This window comes from Schistocerca gregaria, chromosome X (assembly GCF_023897955.1).
Source record: "Schistocerca gregaria isolate iqSchGreg1 chromosome X, iqSchGreg1.2, whole genome shotgun sequence".
Lineage (NCBI taxonomy): Eukaryota > Metazoa > Arthropoda > Insecta > Orthoptera > Acrididae > Schistocerca > Schistocerca gregaria.
The window spans coordinates 371,766,275-371,779,808 of NC_064931.1; positions in this window are offsets into that span (position 1 = coordinate 371,766,275).

Genomic DNA, 13,534 nt, shown 5'->3' on the forward strand with positions numbered 1-13,534 from the left:
GAAACATTAGAATAAGCAGGAAACAGCTCTGACGATTCGGTGAATTCTGGTTCGAACGATAACTGTTATGCTAACTAAAGTCCAGAACAAAAATACAGTACCTTGCTAGCCCAAAGAAAACATTACAGCAATAGCTTTCAGAGACCAGAAATGGCTCGAAATTTTTTTGATTACATGAAGGAGGTAGAAGAAGCTTATAGTTAAGCAGTGTGCAAAGATGGTTTCGTTTCGTAAAAACTGAACATAAATTGTGTAAAGAAAGAAAGATTTACATAAACTACGAAATATGCACAAAAATGAATCTCATAAAATATGAAACTGGTCCCGGCGGAGGTTCGAATCCTCCATCGGGCACGGGTGTGCGTCCAGAATGAGATTTTCACTCTGCAGCGGAGTGTGCGCTGATGTGAAACTTCCTGGCAGATTAAAACTGTGTGCCGGACCGAGACTCGAACTCGGGACCTTTGCCTTTCGCGGGCTAGTGCTCTACCAACTAAGCTACCCAATCACGACTCACGGCCCCTCCTCACAGCTTTACTTCTGCCAGTACATCGTCTCCTACCTTTCAAACTTTACAGAAGCTCTTCGCAGGAGCTAATTTTTCTTTTATAAGGTGCGTCTGGTGAAAGAAAAATGTTTAAGCTTATCCATTAGAGATGACTGTTTATTCACTGTAAATGCCTAAAACTGCAACCAGTCACTTTTTCTGAAATATTTATTATTTTTTGAACCGATTTTCGAACGTTTTCAAGGTCATCTTCAGATGATTTTCCGGACGTTATGTATCTATTTTAAGCAGAATTCTGGGTGTTGGCTCTGTGACAAGAAGATGGAACATGCTTTAATGCATCCCCATGAGTATTGTTTTCTGTCGATTTAGATTAAGAATTTAGTTTTGTACCTACTGGGGCAGTATGCGTGGCTACTTACTCAATGATCAAACTGAACTGAGAAACAAATTTTGCCTTCAAAATTTCGAAGATTTATTAGTTCAAACAGGTAGACATCAACCAACCCTACACTCCTCGCAACCCCCCTCCCCCATGCCATTTCTATCCATCTCTTTACATTCTAACTACACTTGCGTCAACGTAAATATCCTGCCACAGAATAAATTCTGTGCTATATTTCTAAATGTCGAAGCCCTGTACTGTCAACATAAAACACAAATTAACTTTATCTAAAATAAACAGAATCTGCCTATACTATTTTAATATTCCAGATCATATTCATGTAGGAAAAGAATAAGTCAGCTGTTCATTTGAAATTTTGTTTATGGTTTAAACATGAACTTGATGGTCATATAAACAGCTGCAGTCCATTACAAATACTACACACATCAAAAAAATTTTGCATCACCCCGGTTCCCAGAACTCCTGAGGATAGACTGACTGTGGATATTATAACACAGACCCAGTCCTTTTCACTGTTCAGAGATGCCACTAAACCCGCCCAAACACATAACCAATCATGCATGAGCAGCGCCTATTAGACGGAGGGGGTCCGACAGCCTATCACTTCCAGTCATTCCACCAGGAAGGAGGTACACGTCTCGTGTTTTCTGTAATTAAACCATGTCTAGACGGCCAATACCGAGGTTCGATCGCGTCCGCAGTGTTACTTTGTGCGAGGAAGGACTCTCACTAGGGAAGTGTCCAGGCGGCTCGGACTGAACCAAAGCGATGGACATGGAGGAGATACAGTGCATTTCAAATGTGAGACGTCACTAGTACACTTTGAATCACTCACTTCTAATCCTAGTGACTGATTGTCTATAGGGAAACATCTACGAATGAACGTGAAGTCGTTACTTTACGTCTGTCTTCTATGCTATGCTATTTCATTTTTGTGGAGTCTAGTGACCTAGTGGTACTACCTCTACACTGTAGCTGTTCCAGGTTTAGCGCGCCTGTTACGGCACACCCTGGTATAGTTACAGCTAATCATAGTTTGTAGACGTTTCATCTTGGAGTCTCCTGATTTGAGAACTGTTAGCCGTCAACCTTTCAGTGTTGTGTGCCCCATTCTGCTTCCTATGCATCGCTTATTAACTATAAATTGTCCCTGTCAGGATTATTGTTTTCGTTCTGTTCTGTGTCCGATACTTCCCATGGATCAGGTTCATCTCAGTTAATTGCCTCTCTGGTTACTCAGTACGGTGTTGTCTTCATGTATCCAGCATAGAGTGTACGCGATGCAGTATCAGCAGCTCTGTTCAGGTCTTGTCATTTATCTGGATCTCTTGTGGATTCGTAGATGTCGTTATCTGTGAAATTTGTTTATCAGGTCTGCATGTGTAGTGCACAATGTAGAAGCATAAGCACAGGGGTTCCTGGTTCCCCACAGGAACACTGTTCACTGAGCGAGGTGCATTCGATGACAGCCCACTGGGGTAGGGACCATGTCCTGTTAAAAAGTCACCATGCCTCTACTGGGGTTTCCATGGCGCATATTCAACCGCTCCCGGATGTCCGGGAAAAAGTAGTAAATTCACTGCCTTTAACACTGGTTGCCCTTCACGCTGTCACACATTCACTCGCCACTGTTTCAAACGGCGCTTATCCTTTAAATCTTCCCTTTTCATTATTATTACTTTGTCTAGTCTACCCCTCTTCACCCAGCACTTCGAAGCTCGCTGACTGTTAGATCAACTGGATATATTCCGATCGTCACGCACATTGCTTCCACTGATGTGGTGCTGGAAGCCCCTGGTAGTCTCTGCAGAAAACTTCTTTGACATCGCCTAATAATGGTACTGATACCATTGATTCAAGCTAGGCACAGTATACGTTGGTATAACTTGTAGTAGAAGTCTGTAAGTGATTGTGCTGATGCGTGCGAGTTGGTGTACTAGCTTTCCTGCTTTACCAGTTGCCAGTTTTATGTGTCAGTTAAACGTCAATCGTTAATAATTCTGTACATCTGATAGCCGTGCGTAGTCTCGTCGCGTAGCTATCATGACGTTATCAGCCCAATTTATTTTATACATTGACGGAAAAAACATCGCAACACCAAGAAGAAGTTTCACGACATAAACGAAAGTTTGTAGGCGTGTCTCTACCTGCGAAATGTGATGTGTATTCAGAATTCGAGCCAGTCCCATAAGAGTGGCACTAATAGCACCACTATGAGCCTGCAAATCAAGTTTGCTTTAAATAAAAGCGTGGACATTAGTTACCTTTGAGTTGGACGTGGTGAGTTGATGACAGTCACGAATTCCTTTAAGGCGATAAAGACGTCATTATCAACACTTCACTGAGCTTGAACGAGATTTTGTGATACGGCTACGAGAAACTGAATGTTTGTTCTGTGATATTGCACAAAGACTTGGCAGGAATGTAGCCACTGTGCGTATGACTGCTGGCAGCGGTGGTCACGAGAATATACGGTCACAAGAAGACCAGTCTCCGGCACGGTCCATGGCTCTGCCGTATCATAAAGCATCTGCAGCAGCAATCTGTACAGTAGTTGGCACCACAGCGAAACAAGGAACTGTTGCAAATTTGTTATTTCAAGGACAGTTCCGAGCCACTCACCTTGTAGCGTGCATTCCACTGATTTCAAACCACCGCCGTCTGCGACTTCAGTGGTATCAAGTGAGAGCTCATTGGATGGCAGGGTGAAGTCTGTTGTGTGTACTGATGAAAGCTGGTTCTGTGTCAGTGCCAGTGATGGCTGTGTGTTGGTTAGAAGTAGGCCAGTTGAGGCCTACAACCAACCTGTCTGCGTCCTAGGAACACTAAACCCACACCTGGAGTTAACGTCTGGGATGCGATTTCCTATGGCAGCAGGAGTACTCTCGTGTTATACCACGCATCCTGATTGCAACTTTGTATACCAATCTGGTGATTCGACTTGTTATGCTTATTCATTAATAGCACTCAACGAGGTGTTTCCAACTGGATGACGCTCGCCCACATGGAGTTGTTGTAACCCAACATGCTCTACAGAGTGTTGACGTGTTTCCTTGGCCTGCTCAATCACGAGATGTGTTTCCAATCGAGCGGATGTGGGACAGTGTCGGACGACAGCTCCAGCGTCCTTCACAACCAGCATTAACTGTCGCTGTATTGACCGACCGAGTACAACAGACATGGAACTCCATCCCACAAACTGACATCCGGTACCTGTACTTCACTGTGCAAGTACATTTGCATTCTTACATTCAACATTCTGGCCATTACACCAGCATTTCACATTCGCAATGGCTTATCTCACACTTACGTTAACCTGTGATCTTGCAATGTTAATCACTTAAATATATTACCTAGACTAATGTTTTCCCGAAATTTCTTCGCTGTGCATTATTTTTTTCTTGTTTCGATTTTTTCCGTCAGTGTATTTGCTACCGTGATGTAAGTGTTTGCCTCGAGCATGGGTGTTTGTGATGTCCTTAGGTTAGTTAGGTTTAAGTAGTTCTAAGTTCTAGGGGGCTGATGACCACAGCAGTTAAGTCCCATAGTGCTCAGAGCCATTTGAACCATTTGTTAGTGTTTGATTTTGTTTCCGCCCTGTTGTGTGATGCTGAGCGTCCCTGTTAACTATCTATAGGCTTGTTTGTGCGTATTTTGTCATTAACGTAGCGTTCCTATGTATTTGTTCATGACGAGTGCCATATTGCGCTGATATCTGCAGCGATGATTAACTTTTGATGTCGTGCGTGTTGTGCAATTTTCCGTAACCGTTCTCCGTAGGGATAGGTCTTATCAGAAAACTGCGAATAAATAGACGAAATTACCCATCAGTCATTCCCTTTACATATTTCTACCGTAACTACGTGGGCAGAACATATTTGTGACATTTTTTGAGAGTCCACTGCTTGCTGACTAATACGACGGTAACTTTAGCATCGGTGCCCCCAGTAATCACTGCTGCGTTCTTTGCGAGACAGTCTTCCGTTCCTTGTGCATGGTTCCTGCGGGCACACCACGTTCTCGCACTACCCGTCCACGTCCTTTTCCAGTTACACTTTCACGATAGTACTCCGCATAGTGTTTAATTGGCCGCCTCGGGGCACTATGGTACTTAACATCTGAGGTCATCAGTTCCCTAGAACTTAGAACTACTTAAACCTAACTAACCTAAGGACATCACACACATCCATGCCCGAGGCAAGATTCCAACCTGCGACCGTAGCGCCTAGAACCGCTCGGCCACTTCGGCCGGCAGTGTTTAGTTGGAAGAGCTTCACGGGTGGTTGGTAAAAACAAAGTATTTCAAGGCTGGCCTGGTCGGACCGAAGACTACGCGACCGTGCGTCCTCATAAGGTCCTGTACGCTTGGTCTGGGTTGAACCCTTCCAATCTTGGCGCATACGCTCTCCATACTAGTTCAAGCAGTACGCGTGGATCAGTCGGGAGATTTTCCACCTTAAAGATCATTCGTTCTGCTTGTTCCTTAGAAGGAGAGCATATTGTGTGCCTTTTACGTGTTACGAAACGGAGAGCGGTTTGAAAGATATCTCACTGTTCCAGTCTGTTAATCTGCAAGGTCTCCTCTAGATTCTCATAGTCAAAGTAGTAGTTTTGTTGGACTGTGTGTCTCCTTCCCTTGTTTCCAAGTTTTATAGTTTTTGGTCAGTTTCTTCTTTGTTTCTGTTTTCTGGACGTTTGGTTTTGAATATGCCATTTTTGGTCTACTGCATCTTGCTCGGTGCATCTGTTTGCGTGCTGTTATCGTTCTCGGGTGTTGGCTCTGAGCACTATGGGACTTAACATCTGTGGTCATCAGTCCCCTAGAACTTAGAACTACTTAAACCTAACTAACCTAAGGACGTCACACACATCCATGCCCGAGGCAGGATTCGAACCTGCGACCGTAGCAGTCTCGCGGTTCCGGACTGAGCGACTAGAACCGCTAGACCACCGCGGCCGGCTCTCGGGTGTTCACATACCACATATTTTGTTATGTGCCGTTGCTGTTACTGGCGATGTTGTCATTCTTGTGTTATGGAAACTGATGTCTGACGTATGGTGGTTGTTGTGAGCATCTGTGTAGACGCCTGATAGCCGCTTGGCATATCGATTACTTCTCATCGCGTAATATTCCTTTTTTCTAGTGTGCCTGTCGCTATTTTCACAGTCTGACTTTTCTCTCTCTCTCTCTCTCCCTCTCTGTCACCCCGAACAGGCCTGTAAGACCCAACGATACCGATGGACGGCCTCGTCATGCTCAGACGATAGGGGTCACATGAGGCAGATATGGAGGGAAATGTGATCTGCAAACCGCTCTCCGGCCGTTTTCAATTTTCGTGATCAGAGCCGCTACTTCTCAATCAAGTAGCGTCTCAAGTGACCTCACAAGGACTGATTGCGCTCCGCTTGCCAAAAGCTCTCCGCAAACCCGGACGGTGACCCATCCAAGTGCTAGCCAAGACAAACAGCGCTTAACTTCGGTGATGTGACGGAAACTGGTGTAATCACTGTCTGTTCTCTCAGCTAGTCAGTTTTTCTGACAAGTTGATGCTTCGCGTTTTCATTTGTGTGTCTGGTCCTTGTGATGGTCTGAGATTTGAGATGGGGCTGATTTGCGTCATTCTGTTGGTGCTCTTCTGGATCCAATGTTTTAACGTAGGATGGGCTTGGTTGTGCACTTTGTGTTCGTAGTTTCCCTGAGATACACCCACACACTTCCTTGCCATTTATACATTCTCTGTTGATGATCTGTTGGGTAAAGCTAACACTGTTTGAGTAAATGTACTTTAGTATAGATCATGTTTCAATTGCCTATCTACATTCTAATCCATTACAATGTCGTGTAATAGTCTAGCGTAATAATGTACGTGTTATGAAATTCATTCAATAGTGTAGGAGGCAAGGAGCGATGTTTGCATGTTGACTTCGATTATGAAGCCCATTTTTAGATGCCCTGCAACCACGCAAGGCCAGACACATATTCTGGTAGAGGGCGATTTGTACTCTTCCTCATTGTGTGGGACTACTTACGGCTTAGCTGGTGCAATTACACTCCTGGAAATTGAAATAAGAACACCGTGAATTCATTGTCCCAGGAAGGGGAAACTTTATTGACACATTCCTGGGGTCAGATACATCACATGATCACACTGACAGAACCACAGGCACATAGACACAGGCAACAGAGCATGCACAATGTCGGCACTAGTACAGTGTATATCCACCTTTCGCAGCAATGCAGGCTGCTATTATCCCATGGAGACGATCGTAGAGATGCTGGATGTAGTCATGTGGAACGGCTTGCCATGCCATTTCCACCTGGCTGGCGCCTCAGTTGGACCAGCGTTCGTGCTGGACATGCAGACCGCGTGAGACGACGCTTCATCCAGTCTCAAACATGCTCAATGGGGGACAGATCCGGAGATCTTGCTGGCCAGGGTAGTTAACTTACACCTTCTAGAGCACGTTGGGTGGCACGGGATACATGCGGACGTGCATTGACCTGTTGGAACAGAAAGTTCCCTTGCCAGTCTAGGAATGGTAGAACGATGTGTTCGATGACGGTTTGGATGTACCGTGCACTATTCAGTGTCCCCTCGACGATCACCAGAGGTGTACGGCCAGTGTAGGAGATTGCTCCCCACACCATGATGCCGGGTGTTGGCCCTGTGTGCCTCGGTCGTATGCAGTCCTGATTGAGGCGCTCACCTGCACGGCGCCAAACACGCATACGACCATCATTGGCACCAAGGCAGAAGCGACTCTCATCGCTGAAGACGACACGTCTCCATTCGTCCCTCCATTCACGCCTGTCGCGACACCACTGGAGGCGGGCTGCACGATGTTGGGGCGTGAGCGGAAGACGGCCTAACGGTGTGCGGGACCGTAGCCCAGCTTCATGGAGACGGTTGCGAATGGTCCTCGCCGATACCCCAGGAGCAACAGTGTCCCTAATTTGCTGGGAAGTGGCGGTGAGGTCCCCTACGGCACTGTGTAGGATCCTACCGTCTTGGCGTGCATCCGTGCGTCGCTGCGGTCCGGTCCCAGGTCGACGGGCACGTGCACCTTCCGCCGACCACTGGCGACAACATCGATGTACTGTGGAGACCTCACGCCCCACGTGTTGAGCAATTCGGCGGTACGTCCACCCGGCCTCCCGCATGCCCACTATACGCCCTCGCTCAAAGTCCGTCAACTGCACATACGGCTCACGTCCACGCTGTCGCGGCATGCTACCAGTGTTAAAGACTGCGATGGAGCTCCGTATGCCACGGCAAACTGGCTGACACTGACGGCGGCGGTGCACAAATGCTGCGCAGCTAGCGCCGTTCGACGGCCAACACCGCGGTTCCTGGTGTGTCCGCTGTGCCGTGCGTGTGATCATTGCTTGTACAGCCCTCTCGCAGTGTCCGGAGCAAGTATGGTGGGTCTGACACACCGGTGTCAATGTGTACTTTTTTCCATTTCCAGGAGTGTATGTACTCCTTCTGTATATACCTGCACACTGTAGGGTGTCAGTTGTGCTCTTTAGCATACCCCTAGATGCTATAGTTCAAACTCTGGTGACCTATACAGAAGGGAAGCACCCATATCATCACGTAAATTAATTTAAAGGAAACGAAAATATCTCACAAATGTAAATGTCTTACCAAAATGACAATTAATAGTATCGGTCCAATTAAGCGTGAAAATATGGGTACCACACCAGGCACATAGATATGGTAATGAGAGCAGAAACCATCTACAACAGAAAGTTGCGGTAGCTCAAATGTGTGTGAAATCTTATGGGACTTAACTGCTAAGGTCATCAGTCCCTAAGCTTACACACTACTTAATCTAAATTATCCTAAGGACAAACACACACACACACACCCATGCCGGAGGAAGAACTCGAACCTCCGCTGGGACCAGCCGCACAGTCCATGACTGCAGCGCCTAGACCGCTCGGCTAACACCGCGCGGCGAAGCGGTAGCTATAAGAGTCAGGTTTATTATTGTAAACATTAACATATGAGCTACCCACTGACATAGGCTACTTGAATGAACATTGGTAACTGTACTCGGGATTATAATTTTAAAATCTAATCTTGACGCAGATGGTGGACATGGAGTTATGAGAGTGTTTCGTGGATACGACCTGTGGCTACAAGAGTAGTTAATAGATTACAGAAAGAAACGCAGAAATAGGTAGAAACACTAGAAAGCTCATCAAAATGCGTAATAACTATCGTTATTGTTATCAACACATGAAGTGGCAATAAAAATCAAAATTATATCCGGTGAACATATGGTAGGGATTGAAGTGGAATCATGGATATTTTTATGCTGGACCAGTATTCTAAACCTTAAATGTCCCTTTCGTCAAGAGCTAGAGGCGTTTGGGACCTTGGGGAGAACAATGAAATGATGGAACTACATCGTTCCATGTGTATCAGAGTCCACGAAAGAGGAGATCCAAATTCGAGTCCCAGTCCAGAACCAAATTTTTCAACGTCTCAAGTTCATATAAAAGAAGAACCCTTTCATCTTAAATGACCATTGGCTGATTAAATAAAATAAAGTTTCTAGTGTAAGGAAGCTCACTGGCGACAGACAATCTGTTTGCTGCGACTTCTGCCTCTGGTATGACTCTGCCCCACCTTCTAGCGACGTGATATGATGTTTATAATACGGATATTGAACTACGATGCAGTCTGGCGTTCTTTACTTGGCATTACTGGAAATGAAGAAGATGTGTTCGTGTGTATTTAAAATACATAGCAGAAGTGGGAATCGAACATTTACACTATGTGATCAAAAGCATCCGGACACATGGCTGAAAATGACATGCAAGTTCGTGGTGCCCTCCATCGGTAACTCTGGAATTCAATATGGTGTTGGCCCCCTTAGCCTTGATGATAGTTCCCACTCTCGCAGGCATACGTTCAATCAGGTGCTGCAAGGTTTCTTGGGGAATGACAGCCCATTCTTCACGTAGTGCTGCACTGAGGAGAGGAATCGATGTCGGTCTATGAGAGCGCACGAAGTCGGCGTTCCAAAACATCCCAAAGGTGTGCTATAGGATTCCGGTAAGGACTCTGTGCAGGTCAGTCCATTACAGGGATCCTGTTGTCCTGTAACCACTCAGCCTCAGGCCGTACATTATGAACAGGTGCTCAATCGTGTTGATAGATGCAAACGCCATCCCCGAATTGCACTTCAACAGTGGGAAGTAATTAGCAGCTTAAAATTTCATTTTGGCCTGTGCTGTGATAGTGCCACGCAAAACAACAACGGGAGCAAACCCCGTCCATGAAAAACACTACCACACCGTAACACCACCGCCTCCGAATGTTACTGTTGGCACTACACACGCTGGCAGATGACGTTCACCGGACATTCGCTATACCCACACCCTGCCATCGGATCGCCACATTGTGTACTGTGATTCGTCAGACAACGTTTTTCCACTGTCCAATCGTCCTATGTTTACGCTCCTTACACCAAGCGATCCGTCGTTTGGCATTTACCAGCGTGATGTGTGGCTTATGAGCAGTCGCTCGACCATGAAATCCAACTTTTCTCGTCTCCCGCCGAACTGGCATAGTACTTGCAGTGGATCCTGATGCGGTTTGGAATCCCTGTGTGATGGTCTGGATACATGTCTGCCTATAACATATTACGACCCTCTTCAACTGTCGGCGGTCTCTGTCAGTCAACAGATGAGGTCGGCCTCACGCTTTTGTGATGTACGTGAACCTTCACGTTTCCACTTCACTATCACATCGGATACTGTGGACCTAGGGATGTTTAGGAGTGTGAAAATCTTGCGTACAGACGTATGTCACAATCACCTGACCACGTTCGAAGCCGCGAGTTCCGTGGAGCACCCCATTCTGCTCTCTCACGATTTCTAATGATTGCTGAGGTCACTGATATGGAGTACCTGGCAGTAGGTGACGGCACAATGCACCTAATGTGAAAAACGTATGTTTTTGGGGATGGATACTTTTGATCACAAAGTGTACCTCAAAATTAATGAACTATATTCAGACAACCAGACCATCGAAGCGTAGTGTATGATCCACTTAACTACAAACTGGACACGGTGAAAAATTTCAGTTTTCTGTTGAGTGGTTAATCAGTACCTGGCTTCAGAAACGGAAATTATACTACTCTCACGTCAGCAGGATGTAAAGACGCTTTTAGCCATCACAGCCTTGATCCGAAATCTTGCTACAGACTCTTTCTTTCTGCTGCTGCTAGATTGTGCCTGAAGGAAGTATTTAATGTTTTTCCTGTCCATACAGCGAACGGTGTAAAACACTTGTTTCAAATGAAAGGTGACGTTGAGCTGTTGGATTGGCCTCCCAAAGCTGCTTACCACAGTCCCAGAGAGCATGTATTGGCAGAGACGGAGAAAACTGTTAGGTGTAGAAGACCAGCACCGAAAATCAGGAGAGGCCTTTCCGAAGCAGTTGATAACGCGTGGGAAAAATTGTCACAGAATAACAGATTCATTCGGAAACTTGTTGCCTCTACTCCCGGGCGACTAAATGCAGATGTAGAGGAGGACTGAAAATGGACATGGTACTTAATTATTGTGTTGTTAGGGAGAGACTGTTTATGACAAATGAACGTTTCGTTCACCCTCGGAAAAGAGAAAGATTCGTTTGTATTTTCTCTTTTTTATTTCATTTTATTTTTATTTTTTTAAGGAAGAGTAGCTGATTACACATAAAAATAGACTGTCTCTTTCAGTCTTTCAGCAGTATCTTGATTTTAAATTATTATAGGACTTTTGATCAAAAATACTGAGGCAAACATGAAACTAATTATTTTTGTCACATGGCGCATGACGTGTAGGCATCAAAGAGAGGGTATTCAGTATTATTACGTCCAGAAACACCTTCAAAATAAATTGGTTTCGCTTTATATGTATGCATACAGGACACCAATACCGACGAAAGCACAAAGGAGATATGATTTTCTTTTAATGCCAAGCAGAAATCACAGTGCATACGTTCCAGAGAAAAAGTGGTGCAAGACGGGCTGTCTGGGTGCAATACATTAAAATTATGAATACTTAATAATTCTCATTGTCTTCCTAAACTAATAAATCTTACCTCTAATTAAAATTCATGGAAGTGACACAATTCGAAACCCCAACCTGTAGATTAGAAACTGACCACCTTGCCCACTATGCCAATCAACCAACGGTGTAAGCTAATCTTACGAAATGTTATGATATGGTCTGTAATGTCACACCTTTTCCATAAAAAAGAAGTGATACAACGAGTGAAGGCGGTGCAGAGCGTGTTCGACGGAAATGCAGACAGCTCATCTGGTTGAATCCCATGAATGGAATTCTGAAAAACATAAGCTAATTGAAAGCACCACTTTAAGCATTCTGCTAGGTTTTATTAGATCTGCTTATTTTGGAAATTCCATTTGTGGTGGTATCTGAGAAATTAAGAACTGCTAACACAAGCGTCATAAAATTTCAAAACAGTGGTGGCAAAGTTACTCGTGTGGCAATCGCTCGTGCACAGAATGGCTTAAGAATGTTGCAGCATATATTATATCATTATGATGGAAATGTGTCAGAAAATGCAGTTGAATTATATACTGCTCTTACGTATCGTTCGATGAAAGATTGATGTAATGAAGGAAAGCTGTTCGCTTCAGTCACAGTTCTCAACTGATTCAAGTATGTCACACAGTAATCAAAATGTATATTTACAAGGAAAATGTATCACTTCTGGTGCAGATAACAGGAGGAAAGATATGAAAAAGCGTCCAGTTCTGCTAGTCAAGACATGTCCACCTTCAGATTTAGTTCAGTATGTTCATTTGTCTCGACTGATAATTCCCTAAATGGCAAACAACACATAAGCTGATGTCATTAACGGCCCCTTGGAGTCTCTTCTGAGCCTTTCTTGTGAAGTAACTCAGTAATTCTAAAACAGACACTTCTGCTCAGTCCTACCGTTTACTGAAAGGAGGCTTCAGACGGTTCATGATGCAGAGCTAATGATTTAGTCACTGAATTTCGTGCTGACCGTTTGCAGATCGAATAAAGAAAACGAGAAAAAGACTTACAAACCACAGCGTTTCACGAGTGAAATAGAAACCCCCTTGTCCATCAACCTGTACAGTGAAAATCCAGTGCGCTACCACCAAGCCAACATGACACTGTTGTGGTATACTTTTTTTCATTACGTCCCTATTTCCTAATGTAGATTACTCGGAATATGGTACCTGAAAACTATCTCAGCTTAGGTGCCAAACTATTAATCTGGATTCAAACAATGAATTTTACTGATTGTCACATTTTAAACGGAAACCATTTTGTATATTTGATCGAGATGACAAGGAAGTATAGTATTAGACATAAACCAGTAGTCCGTCTCAGATATGAAATCTGAGTCTTTCAATTAAGGCGGCCAATATTCCCGGCCGCCTGTCAGAATTCTACGTCCAGCCGTACGCAGGATCTGGCAATACTGTAGGATGCAGAAGTGTATGAAGGAAGTTCTGTTAGTCTCTTCGAGATGTTGCAGAAACATATCTGCCCGTGGTGTAGTGCTAAGCTTCGCGCTCTGTAAACGTAAAGTCACGCATTCTAGTCTGTTCCATTC